Genomic DNA, 12006 nt, shown 5'->3' on the forward strand with positions numbered 1-12006 from the left:
CTTTCATGAATTTTTAAGTGGCACACCAATGAAAGAGCGCTCTCTCGCCATGGAAGAAGTGTTAATTGTCTGCCCTACTGCTCTCTAGCCTTTCAGTGGTTTCCTGCTCTCTGTTGAGTTCAGCTAGTGCTTCTTGCTGACTGGTTGTCAATCACAAGTCATTTGCTCCGCATTAAGGAACCTGGTGAACTGTGTGTTCCATCCCCTGCATGAGTTCATCCCTCTGCCCACCACAGGACCCAGGATGGTTCTCATGTGCTGTCCCCCTTCCAGACCAGGGGAAAGAAGTTGCTGAAACAGGGGAGGGTTCTTTCTGATTTTATTCATATGTGAATGCCTTGAGCAGATTCAAATCACTCATTTATCAATTTATGTTAATTGCTTGTGAGAAGATGCCCTGCTGGTCTTTATAGTTCCCTCAGACACTTTGTAATGATAATTAGACATGCTGCTGTACGGATTAAGAGTGCCATAGTCCAATGACTAAGAGTGCCATAGTCCAATGACGGCCACAAACAATGGAACCAGTTAATCCATCAGGGCTTAAAATTACATCCCAACTGGAGATGGAGAAAAAACATAAGAGCCAAGGAGGATTAAAGAATGAGCCTCAGCTTGAAAACTCTCCTTTCATCAGTTTCTCAATTGCAGATCTGCAGTTGGGTTGCCTGTGGTAAGCTATTGGCAGTCAATTAGGTGAAATAAACTGGGAGGGTGACCTTCATTTCCTTTTAATAGCTTTTTCCTCCCTGAAATGGGGAGCTTCAGTGGATTTTCAGCTTAAATTTTATTCAAGCTGCTTTATTACACTTGACAGCTTAGCTCTGCATAAACAATTCTCCCTCCTCTTCCCCCAGATCTAGGCTCTGCCTTTCTTCCCCTTCAGTATCACATTTTTGACTGTTACTTAGTGGGCTCTCTAATCACATTCAACAAAAAACACAATTACATCTGCATTTGTCTGCTGCCTTCTGTACCCTTTTCTTGTGTAATGAATTGCTTTATTTTAGAGATCAAATCAAATATTCACTGGTACTTTTGCATGTACTGTGTTTGATTAGCAAAGACTAATAGCGAATTGTACTTGTAGCTGGAGCACAGAATTTTTTTTTTAACCCAAATGAATGAGGATGGAAAAGCCTGTTTTGATTAAAGGAAAACATATGCAAAGCAGTTCTCAAGTACCCAGTTCAACTTTGTGGAACATGTTTGTTTTCTGAGCGGCTCTAAATTTTCACATGTAATTTTTCAATGGTAAAATACTTACATTTAAATTCTCAAAAGCACTGCCCAGGACCTGTGAATCTCCTTTGGACCTACACTTTAGAAGGGAGGAAATTGCATTAACCAGATGTTTATAGGTAATACCCATTTTGAGCTGAAGCAGAGAGTAAAAACAGGTCGTTTTAGAAGAGCAGATGAATCGCTAATTTTACGAATGGCTTTGGTCCAGGGAAAATGTTGTTGAGATTATAAAGGCAGATTAGGTCTGATAGTGTAGCAACAATAACCCAAATTGGTGAATTGAGCCCAACACAAGACTTATGCCCCTTGCTTGTCTTCAGTATCCTGGCCTGGGTAGCTTTTGTCATTGAAATTTTTACATCAGTATATTAATTTATGTCAGAAGGTTCTTTTAAAGTTTGCAGTGATCAATAATTATCTCACACCGTAAGTTTAATGCTCTGGCATATGCTTGATTTTTGCTTGAAAGGAATTGTGTGCATCCTGGAAAATCGAAGTAGCATAAAATTGGGTTGACAATTCAGTGGACCTTTGTACCCCTTCATTGAACATGCAGTGTGTCAACCTGTCTCCCCAGAGGGGAGGAGGTACCGGGAGACTGTCTGTTCCTACAAGCAGCAGCTGCACGCAGAGTCAATGCAGCCTAGTTTGATAGCAGCTGTCAGTATTGTTCAGGGACCGACTTAGGGTAAAGAACAATGGGAGAGGCCATGCTCTCAGTCTGCATCGACTTTCAGGCTAAGAAAAGAAATAGTAATTTAACGTTTAGACATCTATTACAAGTGTGAAAGATCATGAAAGAGTACCCTTTAAAATGCAAATGAGCCGAAACATTCTCATTCCCTTTAAGGTACAATCAAGGAGCTTACTGCTTGCTTGACAGGGTTCAAGATATTTCTCTTCAGCAAACCTGGAAAAAGTTAAATGTTCTGAAGGACTCGGGGCTCCTAGGTGAGCTCAGTCTGTTCTTGTCCTGTGGGTTCTCTTCAGAGAAAAGAGACAGGTCATAACTCTTTTTTGGCCTCCAGTCCTTGTTGAGTAAATGAATGCTGCCCATTTTGCACAGAACAAAAATCTTAATACTTTTCCTGACTAACAGAGAATACTGAGTTTTAATTCTTTTCCACCTGCCTTCTATTTGCATACAGTACCGATATTTAAGAATGATAAGCTTTTTAGTTGATATTTGGTGAAACTACTATTTTTGTTAGTGTTTTTGTTTTCAGTACTGGGGATTGGACTCAGGGATTGTTGACCATTGAGCTATCCTCAGCCCTCTTTTTATTTTTTGAGACAGGATCATGCACACTTTCTGGGGCTAGTCTCTAACTTGTGATCTTTCTGTCCTCAGCCTCCCTGGTAGCTGAGATTACAAGGGTACACCACCATGCCTGGTGTGATTTTATTTTTTAAAGAGAACAATTGCATGGTTGTTTATTTCTAGCCACCTGTTGCCCAACTTCATGGTGTTTATGGTAATACATATAACATCGTTTACATGTATTGCATTGATAAAAAGCATGGTCCAGGATCAGAGGGACTTGGGCAGGACACTTGACTATGTGACTTACTGCTTTTGTGACCTTGTGCAGTTAACCTATGTCAGGGTCCCCATGTGTAGGTGGGTTAATACATTCACTTCCGTGGCTTTTGTGGGAATAAGAACTTGGTGGCAGCCCTTACATCCTCACACCCACCTTTTGGTCTCAACTCTCTGAATTGCAGTTTATCTGTGGTTTCTCTAAGTGTCTGTAACAGATCTAGGGTCCAGTTGGCCAAGCCCTTGTGGGGGTGATTGCTCTGAGCAGCAGGTCACCTCCTCCTTTGCCTTTTCTAGTGGTTTCATGGAAGTGGGTATTTGAGATTAGACCAGCCAGATGCTCTGCTCCTGCCATTAAGCTGTTGTGCTTGAGTGCCTTTTAATAAGGACACAGCAGTGAAAAAGCTCTGCCATTTAGCTTTTGATGAACAAACTTAAAAGTTCCAAACCAAGAGGAAAAAGTTGCTTTAAGAACAGATGGAGACAGAGTTGAAGGCAAAATTGTGGCTCAAGACATTCTTAGCTTCCTCACACAACATAAAGATGGAGGGCAGTGCCTTTGTTGACCCAGAGTTACAAGCACCGTTGTAACAGAGTTGGAAGGAGAAATAAAGAAGAAGTGGACAGATGACCAGTGGAGATTGTCCTTCTATCCACAAAATACCAGATTTCTAGTTGTGCTGATTGTTAGGTATAAGAAAATGTGAAAAAATTTCCTATAGCAGTGCTTTTGTATATTTCCACTTCATAGACAAAATTTATAACACTCTGCTTTCAAGCAACTTAGTATGAAATAAAAATAGTGGAGGGTATTAGGTGATATCTGTGTGTTTGTGGAGGGGATGGCCCCAAATACAGACTCATGGTGTGTTCACAGGAGGTGACTTTGTCTCCCTAGGAGATTGAGTTGTAGACTGGAAGGGCTCTCCACTGTTGCATGAGATGATTGGTTTAAGGATTAGCAAAATGTTGGATTTTTTTTTTCCTCCTTTGGCTGTAGCTGTCAGCTGTCTATAGGATTGTAGTGTGTGAAGTTTAAGAGGGTGAGGTTAGCCTCTTATTCTTATGAGTATGTAGCTAATCCCTGGAAAGCCCATCAGTAACCCAGCTGTAAATTTCTTTGTAAAACAAATTCACCCGAGGAGAATAAAGCTGCATATCCTGTTACCAAGAGAAGACTATATAGCTACAACAAACGGGGATCTTCTAGCTCCACCAATTTAGGTTTAGTGACATACCCTCCACTTGCATTCCAACGGCCTAGTCCTTTCATTAAATTTACAAAGGGAAGGAGCAGCATTGCAAGGAAGTCTTTTTTATGCCTTTGTCTCCTTTGGTTAATTTTTAAATTTTTTAATTCAGAATACCACTGGGTATCTTTGACAAATGCAGGTCTTGGCCTCGGCATCTGGATTTTTCTGTGTAGTCATAGTTAAAAACAAGGCTTCAGCAACTTTTCTATTAATATTTCTCCACATATTTTCATGTGATTTTACTTGATGTCTTTGGAAAAGGCATTTTAAAATTTTTCCCTCTTTTTTTTTTTTTTTTTAAAGAGAGAGTGAGAGAGGAGAGAGAGAGAGAGAGAGAATTTTTAATATTTATTTTTCAGTTCTCGGCGGACACAACATCTTTGTTGGTATGTGGTGCTGAGGATCGAACCCGGGTCGCACGCATACCAGGCGAGCGCGCTACCGCTTGAGCCACATCCCCAGCCCAAAAAATTTTTCCCTCTTTATTCAGAAAGAGAAGAATGCTCTAGAGTAGAAGCTGAAGACCTATTTTAGGAATTATGTCTCTGTGTGTTTGTTATTGAGATGTAATTACATACTATCAAATCCTCTCTCTTAACACACTTTAGTGGTTTGTAGTATATTTACAAATTTGTGTAACCATCACCATTTTTATTGTGTTATAAAAATTCTTGAATATTTTTATTATACTCAAAAGAAATCCCATGTCCCCTCCTCTAACCCTTGGCAGTCACCAGTCTCCTTTCTATCACTGGATTTACCTATTCTGATCATTTCATGAAATCATATTTCTATGTTGCCTTTTGAGTGAGGCTCCTTTTACTTAGCTTAATGGCATAAGGTTTTTAAAGTTTTCCAAATTCTGGAATGCACTAGTACTCAAGTCCTCTTTTTTATTGGATGGGTGATCATATTTCATTGTGTCAGTATACCACATTTGTTTACCCATTCATAAGTTTGTGGGCATAACTTCCCATTCTCGTGGTTGTACATGATGTAGGGTTACACTGGGCTTGTATTCATCTTTTTTTTTTTTTTTTTTTTTTAAATGGTGTCTTCTCTTTTGCTCCGAGTGGTCTCTAAACTCTTAGGCTCAGGTGATCCTCTTGCCTCTCAGCCTCCCAGTAACTGGGGCTATAGATGCACATCTCCACACCTGACTGATCACTTATATTAACTTTCTGAGCCTGTTTTCCATAGTGGATGCACCACTTTACATCTCTACAGCAGTGTATGAGAATTTTAGTTTCTCTATATCTTTTCCAGCACCTCTTGTCCATCTTTTTGATTGTAGTCATCTAGTTGGGTATGAACTGGTATTTCCTTGTGGTTTTAATTTGCATTTCCTTGATGGCTAATGATGTTGAACATGTTTTCATCTGAAGCCTATAAGGTTTTTGAAGCAGATCCACCTAATCATGGGTTTTTAAAACTTAACTTTAATTTAGGCCTTTAAGTCCTGGGGCTCTGATGTTTTCCATGATCATTAGGGTCATGCAGGGGAGGTGGGATGAGCAAGGGCGTGGTCATAAGGAATGAGTTAGCCTGTGAAAGACAGTAAGAGTAAAGATGAGTTCAGATTGTTAAGGTTCAGGCTCTTTGTTTTGGTACACGCCTGCTTACATGGAATCAATTTTGCTTCTGGTGTTACTTGATGTTTTGATGTATGTATACATTGTGAAATCATCACCATGATCAAGTTAGATAACATGTCCTCACATCACTTTACTTCACAGTTACTGGGTGCGTGTGGGTGTGTAATGAGAATAGTTAAGATCTACCCTGTTAGGCAAATTTCAAGTGCACAATACAGTGTTATTAATTGTAGTCCCCATGCTATACTTTAGATCTCCAGAACTTATCTTGCATAAACTGAAAATTTGTACCCTTTGACCAGTGCTTTGTCACTTCCTCCAACCCCTGGCAACTACAACACCCTTGTACTTTGTGCGAAATTCTACTTATATGTGAGATAGGGTATTTGTCTTTCGGAATCCTCCGTATTTCACTTAGCATAATGTCTTCCAGCTTCATCTATGTGGTCACAAATGATATTATTTCCTAACCACACCCACCCCCCCACCCTTGGTACTAGGGGGTTGAACCTTGGGGCGCTCTTCCATTGAACTACATCACCAGCCCTGTTAATTTTATTTAGAGAGCAGGGTCTTGCTAAGTTGCCCAGGCTGGCCTTGAATTTGCAAGCCTCCAGAGTTGTAGGTATTTCAGGCTTTTGCCACTGAGCCTGGCTTATTTCCTGCTTTTTATAGGCTGAATATAATTTCATTGTGCATATGTATCACGTTTTCCTTATCAGTTCATTTCATGGTGAATTTTTGGGTTCTTTCCATTTCTTGGGTATTGTGAATAAAGCTGCATCAACATGGGAGTGCAGATATTTCCTTTGGACGTGTACCCAGAAATGGGATTGCTGTATCATATAGTTCTGTTTTTGATGTTTTGTGGAACCTCCAAATTGTTTTCCATAATGGCTTAACCAGTTTCCTTCCTAGTGACAGTGTAGAAAAGTTCCCTTTTCTTCATACCCTTAACAATATTTAGCTCTTTTCTTTTTAATAATAGCTGTCCAAAGAGGTGTGAGGCCTATCTTATTGGGATTTTGATTTGCATTTCCCTGGTGACTAGTGATAGTGAGCATTTTTTAAAAAAAATTATACCTGTTGATCATATTTATGTCTTATGAGAAATGCCTATTTAGGTCCTTGACCTTTTCTGGGAGGTAGGCCATGTTGGGGATGAAACCCAGCACCTTGCACATGGTAGGCAATTGCTCCTCCTTGACTGAGCTACATCCCCAGACCTGTCCAGTTTTTCAGTGGGTTATTATTGGGTGGGTTTTATTTTGTTGTTTGCTGCTGCTGCTGTTTGTTTTTCTATTGTTCAGGTGCATGGTTTGCAAAGCCTTTCTCCCTTAGATAGTGCTGGTGTCAATTTCTGGGGACTCCTGCATTGAGATGGGACCTTTCAGTGCACGGTAACCTTTTTTTTTTTTGTCTTCAAGTGGCTTCAAATTCTTGGCAAAAGTAAGCACTTTCTACCTTTTTATCATCCTTGCCCCTCTTTCCTCCTCTTCACCAGAGAGGCCATTCACATAATGGGAGGTTTGCAGGCAGCTCCTGCAGTGTCCTTGATATTACTGCTGCCCTTCCCCACTTGTTTACTGATTTTCTTTTTTCTACAGTTCTCCCACAATAAGAACCGAGTGTGTAAAGGAATAAGGAAATAGCAGAAATCGTGGGAAGAATGATTTGGAGAGAGCTGTCAACAAATGCTGCTTTTCACATTTCTGTCCCCTTTTTAAAAGAGTTTACATACCAAGTGCTATAAATGCCACTTACTGTCACTCTTAGCATTCAAGATGCCACTTCAGGGCATGGTTTTAGGTCTGATTGGGTCAAGTTTGTGATTTTTGTGACCTAGTTTTTCCTAGGGTTATAAGTGGGTTACATTTCAGAAACTCAAGTTGATTCCCTGGTCAGTGGTATGCAGCCGAGCATCCGAGAGGAAAAGGTGGGTGTTGGCCACCTTTGGGAAGGACCCAGTGTCCTCTTCAGTTGTATTGGCAATTCTGTGGCGATAAGCCATGTGTGTGTTACACCTGTGTTTTAGAAGCCAAAATGTGGAAACCGCTACACCATTACATTACAGCTCTGAATGTAAACAGCAAAGTCAATTTCATTATAGGAACATAATTGACCCAAGCTGCACTAAGTAAAATGTGAATTAAAATTCTAAATGCGTGGCTGTTGTTTGACATGGATGAGGTTACTTTATTCCTTGTGGGTTTTCGGTATCATTAACTCTGGGTTTGGTGTTTGTTTTTCTTGTCTCATTCTCTGCATATTCAGATTGTTTCAGTTAGAGCAAGTGCGTGTATCTCCTTATCCTCAAGCCTAAACCTTTCCATAATTTCCTTTGAGGCATCAGAATACTAGGTGAAAAGTTCTCAGCGTAGCTCTTTCCCAGATTGTTTCATAAAATATACGAGGGTGTTTGTTGTTGGTGGTGGTGGTTTTTAATTTTGAAATTGTTAGTGGGATCTCTGGAAAGCAGATGTTCATTTTTTTGAGTTGCGACAGGGGCCTCAGATGGTGATGAAGGGACAGTCAAAGCTTGAATGTTGAAAAGTATTTTTATTTCTTAAACAGCAGTTTGTTAGTCATTTGCCATATAAGAACATGAATTCAAATGTAATGTGACAGGGCTGGGGATGTAGCTCGGTGGTAGGGTGCCTGCCCAGCATGTACAGGGCCCTGGGTTCAGATCCAAGCAGTGCAAAACGAAACAAAGACAAATGTAATGGGACAGGATTCCAGCTTAGGTCTTGATTGTCATTTCTCAACCTCAGACTGTTGATGATTTGAGGGCAAAAGTTCTCTGTAGTGGAGCACGGTCCTGTGCATGTAGGATGTTCAGCAGCGTCCTTGGCCTCTGTCTGCTAGATGTCATTAACACCCGCCCCCATGTGACAACCATCAATATCTAGACAGTGTTAGGAGTCACATCCCCAGTTATTTTTATTTTTATATTTATGTACCAAGTATTGAACCCAGGGGCACTTAACCACTGGGCTACATCCCCAGCCTTTAAAAATAAAATTTTTTTTTAAATTTTAAGACAGGGTCTCACTAAGTTTGCTTAGTGACTAGCTAAGTGTCTGAGGCTGGTCTTGAACTTGTAGTCCTCCTATCTTAGCCTCCTGAGTCTTAGTTTTTGAGACAGCACCTCACTAAATTGTTAAAGCTGGCCTTGAGTTTGGATCTTCTGTCTCAGCTTTCCAGTTTCTTTGGGTGCCAGGCATGTACCACAATGTCTCGTTCAGAAACATCTTTACTAGTAGCTATATAAATTATTTTGCTTGTGTTTCTTGCAAGCGTTAACTTTAAAAATAATTTCCTGATCTTTATAAATTAGTGACCACATAGAAGGTTGAATCTGCCTTGCTGTCGTTTTGTAAAACATCTTGCAGTTTTCCAAATGGTGGAAGCAGATTTTAGTCCACAGAGGACATATGTATGTAAATCCCCCTGATTGTGGGAGCCATTGGGTTTTTGGCTATAGAGCAATGCCAGTATCACTTTTGCCCTAAAATATATCCTTTAACTGGCATTCATCCTTTCTCCTTTTGGTGAGGGTGGTGAGTATCATATCGTCTTGGGGAGCCATGTTGCATGGATGGTGTGGGCTGCCCTTTTGGAGTTAACCATTTTACTCATTAAATATGGGCTCTCTATATTCATTTAGTTTAATTTTAAATGAAAAAATACTTTTTACTTATAAAGTATCTACTTCTGGAAAGAACCCAGAACTATGTCTGAAAGCTTGATTGTTACTTGAAAATTTCCTTGTAAGAGAGCAGAAGCAAATGATGTCCTCCTTTTTTGCAGAGGTAGGGACAGGCATTGAGAAGTGAAATGAAAGAGGTCGTGCTCGTGAAATCTATGAACAAACTTCCATTGGTCACGGCTGTTAAGGCTGGATAGTGGTGGTGGATCTGTCCCTGGGTGCATGGGACTGGGTGCTTTGGAGAGCATCTCACAGGCTGGGCATGGAGCGAAGGGTGAAGGATCCAGTGGAAACTGCCCTCTTCTTGTGCTGGCACCAGGACTGGGTTGCTGGAGTTACAGGAGAAATGCTCTTTAGAGCATGTTCTACAAAACCGAAATTTGCAAGTCCTCCCACTGGCTCAGAGCTTCCTGGCTAGACTGCTGTGAATGAGTCTCATCTGGGAAAATGGGAGTCCAGTACTTATGCTTCCTGCCTTAAGATTGTTCTGAGCTCAGGCTGGATAATGAACGTGGATATATTATAGTTATCCAGGAGCACTGCCAAGCAGGATCAAGAGATAGAATGTGAGGCGGTAGATCCCCATCTCCTGGAACCACAGCATCTTCCACAGTGGGGACCCGTCTGGTTGCTACTTACTGTTTCTAGTTTGATAAGATTTTTCCTTTTCTTCATGAAGTTGGGAGGTGGGGGACACAGCAGCAGCAGCAGCATTCGAGATGGCTGAGCTCAGGATGAAAGAACCCAATACCCATTTCCTCTAGTGATAGACAGCTATTTTCTTCAGGGGGCCTGGAAAGCCAGAGTAGGGTAGACACGGGAGTTCTCTGTGGCCAGGTATGCTGTTGAATGTCCCTGTTGCTGGTTATCAGCTTATCTGTTGGGTTTAAAGCATAGATCTACACAGGTTACTTCACAGCTGTGACAAAGCCCTGTTGTTACATAAGCTAGTCCTTCTTTTCAGTAATATGTCAGGGTCTGCTTTCCTATTTATATTTCTGGAGGCTAACCTGGACTTTGGGGGTGAAGTCTCTACTTCCGTCTTGTGTTTCCAGATACAAATCTGGTACGTTTGATCCCACCTCCAAAGGGGCCCTTCTAGTGGCTCCATTCTGGATATTTTGGGGAGTGGGGATGCAGAGAGGGGATAGAATGCTGTCTTCCACCCTGTAGTTACATCCCTTCCCCTCTGCTTGGCCTCTCTCATCTTCTTTTAATCAGTGCCGTGCTTAATTACCCCGCTGCACTTGCTTGTGTATGCATCATTGCCTTCCCCCCCAGAAGCCGGACATAGCTCTTACTCTCCAAGTAATGATAGTAATTGCTGGTAGGGCAGACCTGCTCCTCATCCTTCTCTGAGCACATTTCTTATGGCAGGTGTCTAGTTCCTAATTAAGTGCTAATGAGCATGCCTAGTGGACCGTGATGCCGCTGCCAGCTTCTTCAGTTTTATGTCTCACTGCTGCCCAGCCCTTAGAAAGTGACAGAGCAAGACTTAGTGTCTTTGGGATGACAGGAAGGTGATTTTACACATAAAGAAATTGTTATTATGATCTCAGATGGTGAATGAATAGTTTTTAAATGCTTTTCAGGAATGCTGTTAAGGTCACTCCCCACCCCTTTTCCATTCTCCCTCTAATTTCAGTGAGGCTCTCTAAAAAAGGGATGGAAGTTTAAAGATGTTACACTCTTAAAGATTTTTTTTTTTTTTACATCCACCTTGGTGGTGCAGGCCCTATAATCCCAGCAACTCAGGAGGCTGAGGCAGGAGGATTGCAAGTTGGAGGTCAGCCTCAGCAACTTAGCCAGACTGAATCTCAAAAAATAAAAAGAGTTGGGATTGTGTTGCTCAGGAGTGAAGCTGCCCCCGAGTTCAACCCCCCTGTATGTACAGTGTGCACAGAAATTTCTTTTAAAGGTTATAGGAGTGGTTGAACATTTACTGTACAATTGCAGCAGCTACTGCTTTCTGATTTGAAGATGGTGATTTATTCTTGGGTGGGAAGCATGTTTGGGACTCAACTAAAAATCTGTGGTCTGGGTGGAAGTGACTGTAGATCTGGCATGAAGATTTAATATATTCAGCACGTGCAAAGGGATGATAAATAAAACGAGTAATTGAGTCCCAGGGAAGTGAGCACAAATCAGAATCTTAAGAATTTTCTAACATTACACCTTAGAAATTGAGCTTTAATCGTTTTTACTGTCTCATCAAAAACGCGTTTTATGTTGGACAGCTGAAATGTGTCCAGATTTATGATGCAGGGGCCATTTCTTGGATACTTTCTCATTTTGTACAACATGCTTTTAAGTATAATATATGAGAGAAGCGGTTCTGTATAATGTGAACAGATTTATGACCTTTGGAGTGGGTGATGCGACAGAGGCCCAGTGCTTCCGTGGGAGGGGGCCCCGGGTCTCCCTGGCTGGAGTCCCACACGGGTCAGTGAGACGTGTTTTCCTTGTCAAACTTCTTATCCTCTCTGGGTCCCAGTGTCAGTGTTTTTGTCTGTTATAGGAAGAGTGGGGTTGAGGTAGGGGGCTTGGGAGAAAGGGCCCGTAAGCAAAGCTGTATCTCTAAGGTTTCTTTTAGCTGTCACGACCCCTGACCCCCACCCCCGAGGAACGGTATGAGAGGGTGTGCAGCTCTATGGGGCTTCG

General features: G+C 41.5%; 1 protein-coding gene across 11 annotated transcripts in view; it reads left to right on the forward strand.

Annotated features, from left to right (window-relative positions):
- The window catches only part of LOC101970276 (TLE family member 1, transcriptional corepressor), a 91166-nt gene that overhangs the window by 32751 nt on the left and 46409 nt on the right, over nt 1-12006 (forward strand). The gene's annotated exons all lie outside the window — the stretch shown is intronic.

The sequence above is a fragment of the Ictidomys tridecemlineatus genome, chromosome 4, assembly GCF_052094955.1.
Source record: "Ictidomys tridecemlineatus isolate mIctTri1 chromosome 4, mIctTri1.hap1, whole genome shotgun sequence".
NCBI classification, from domain to species: Eukaryota; Metazoa; Chordata; class Mammalia; order Rodentia; family Sciuridae; genus Ictidomys; species Ictidomys tridecemlineatus.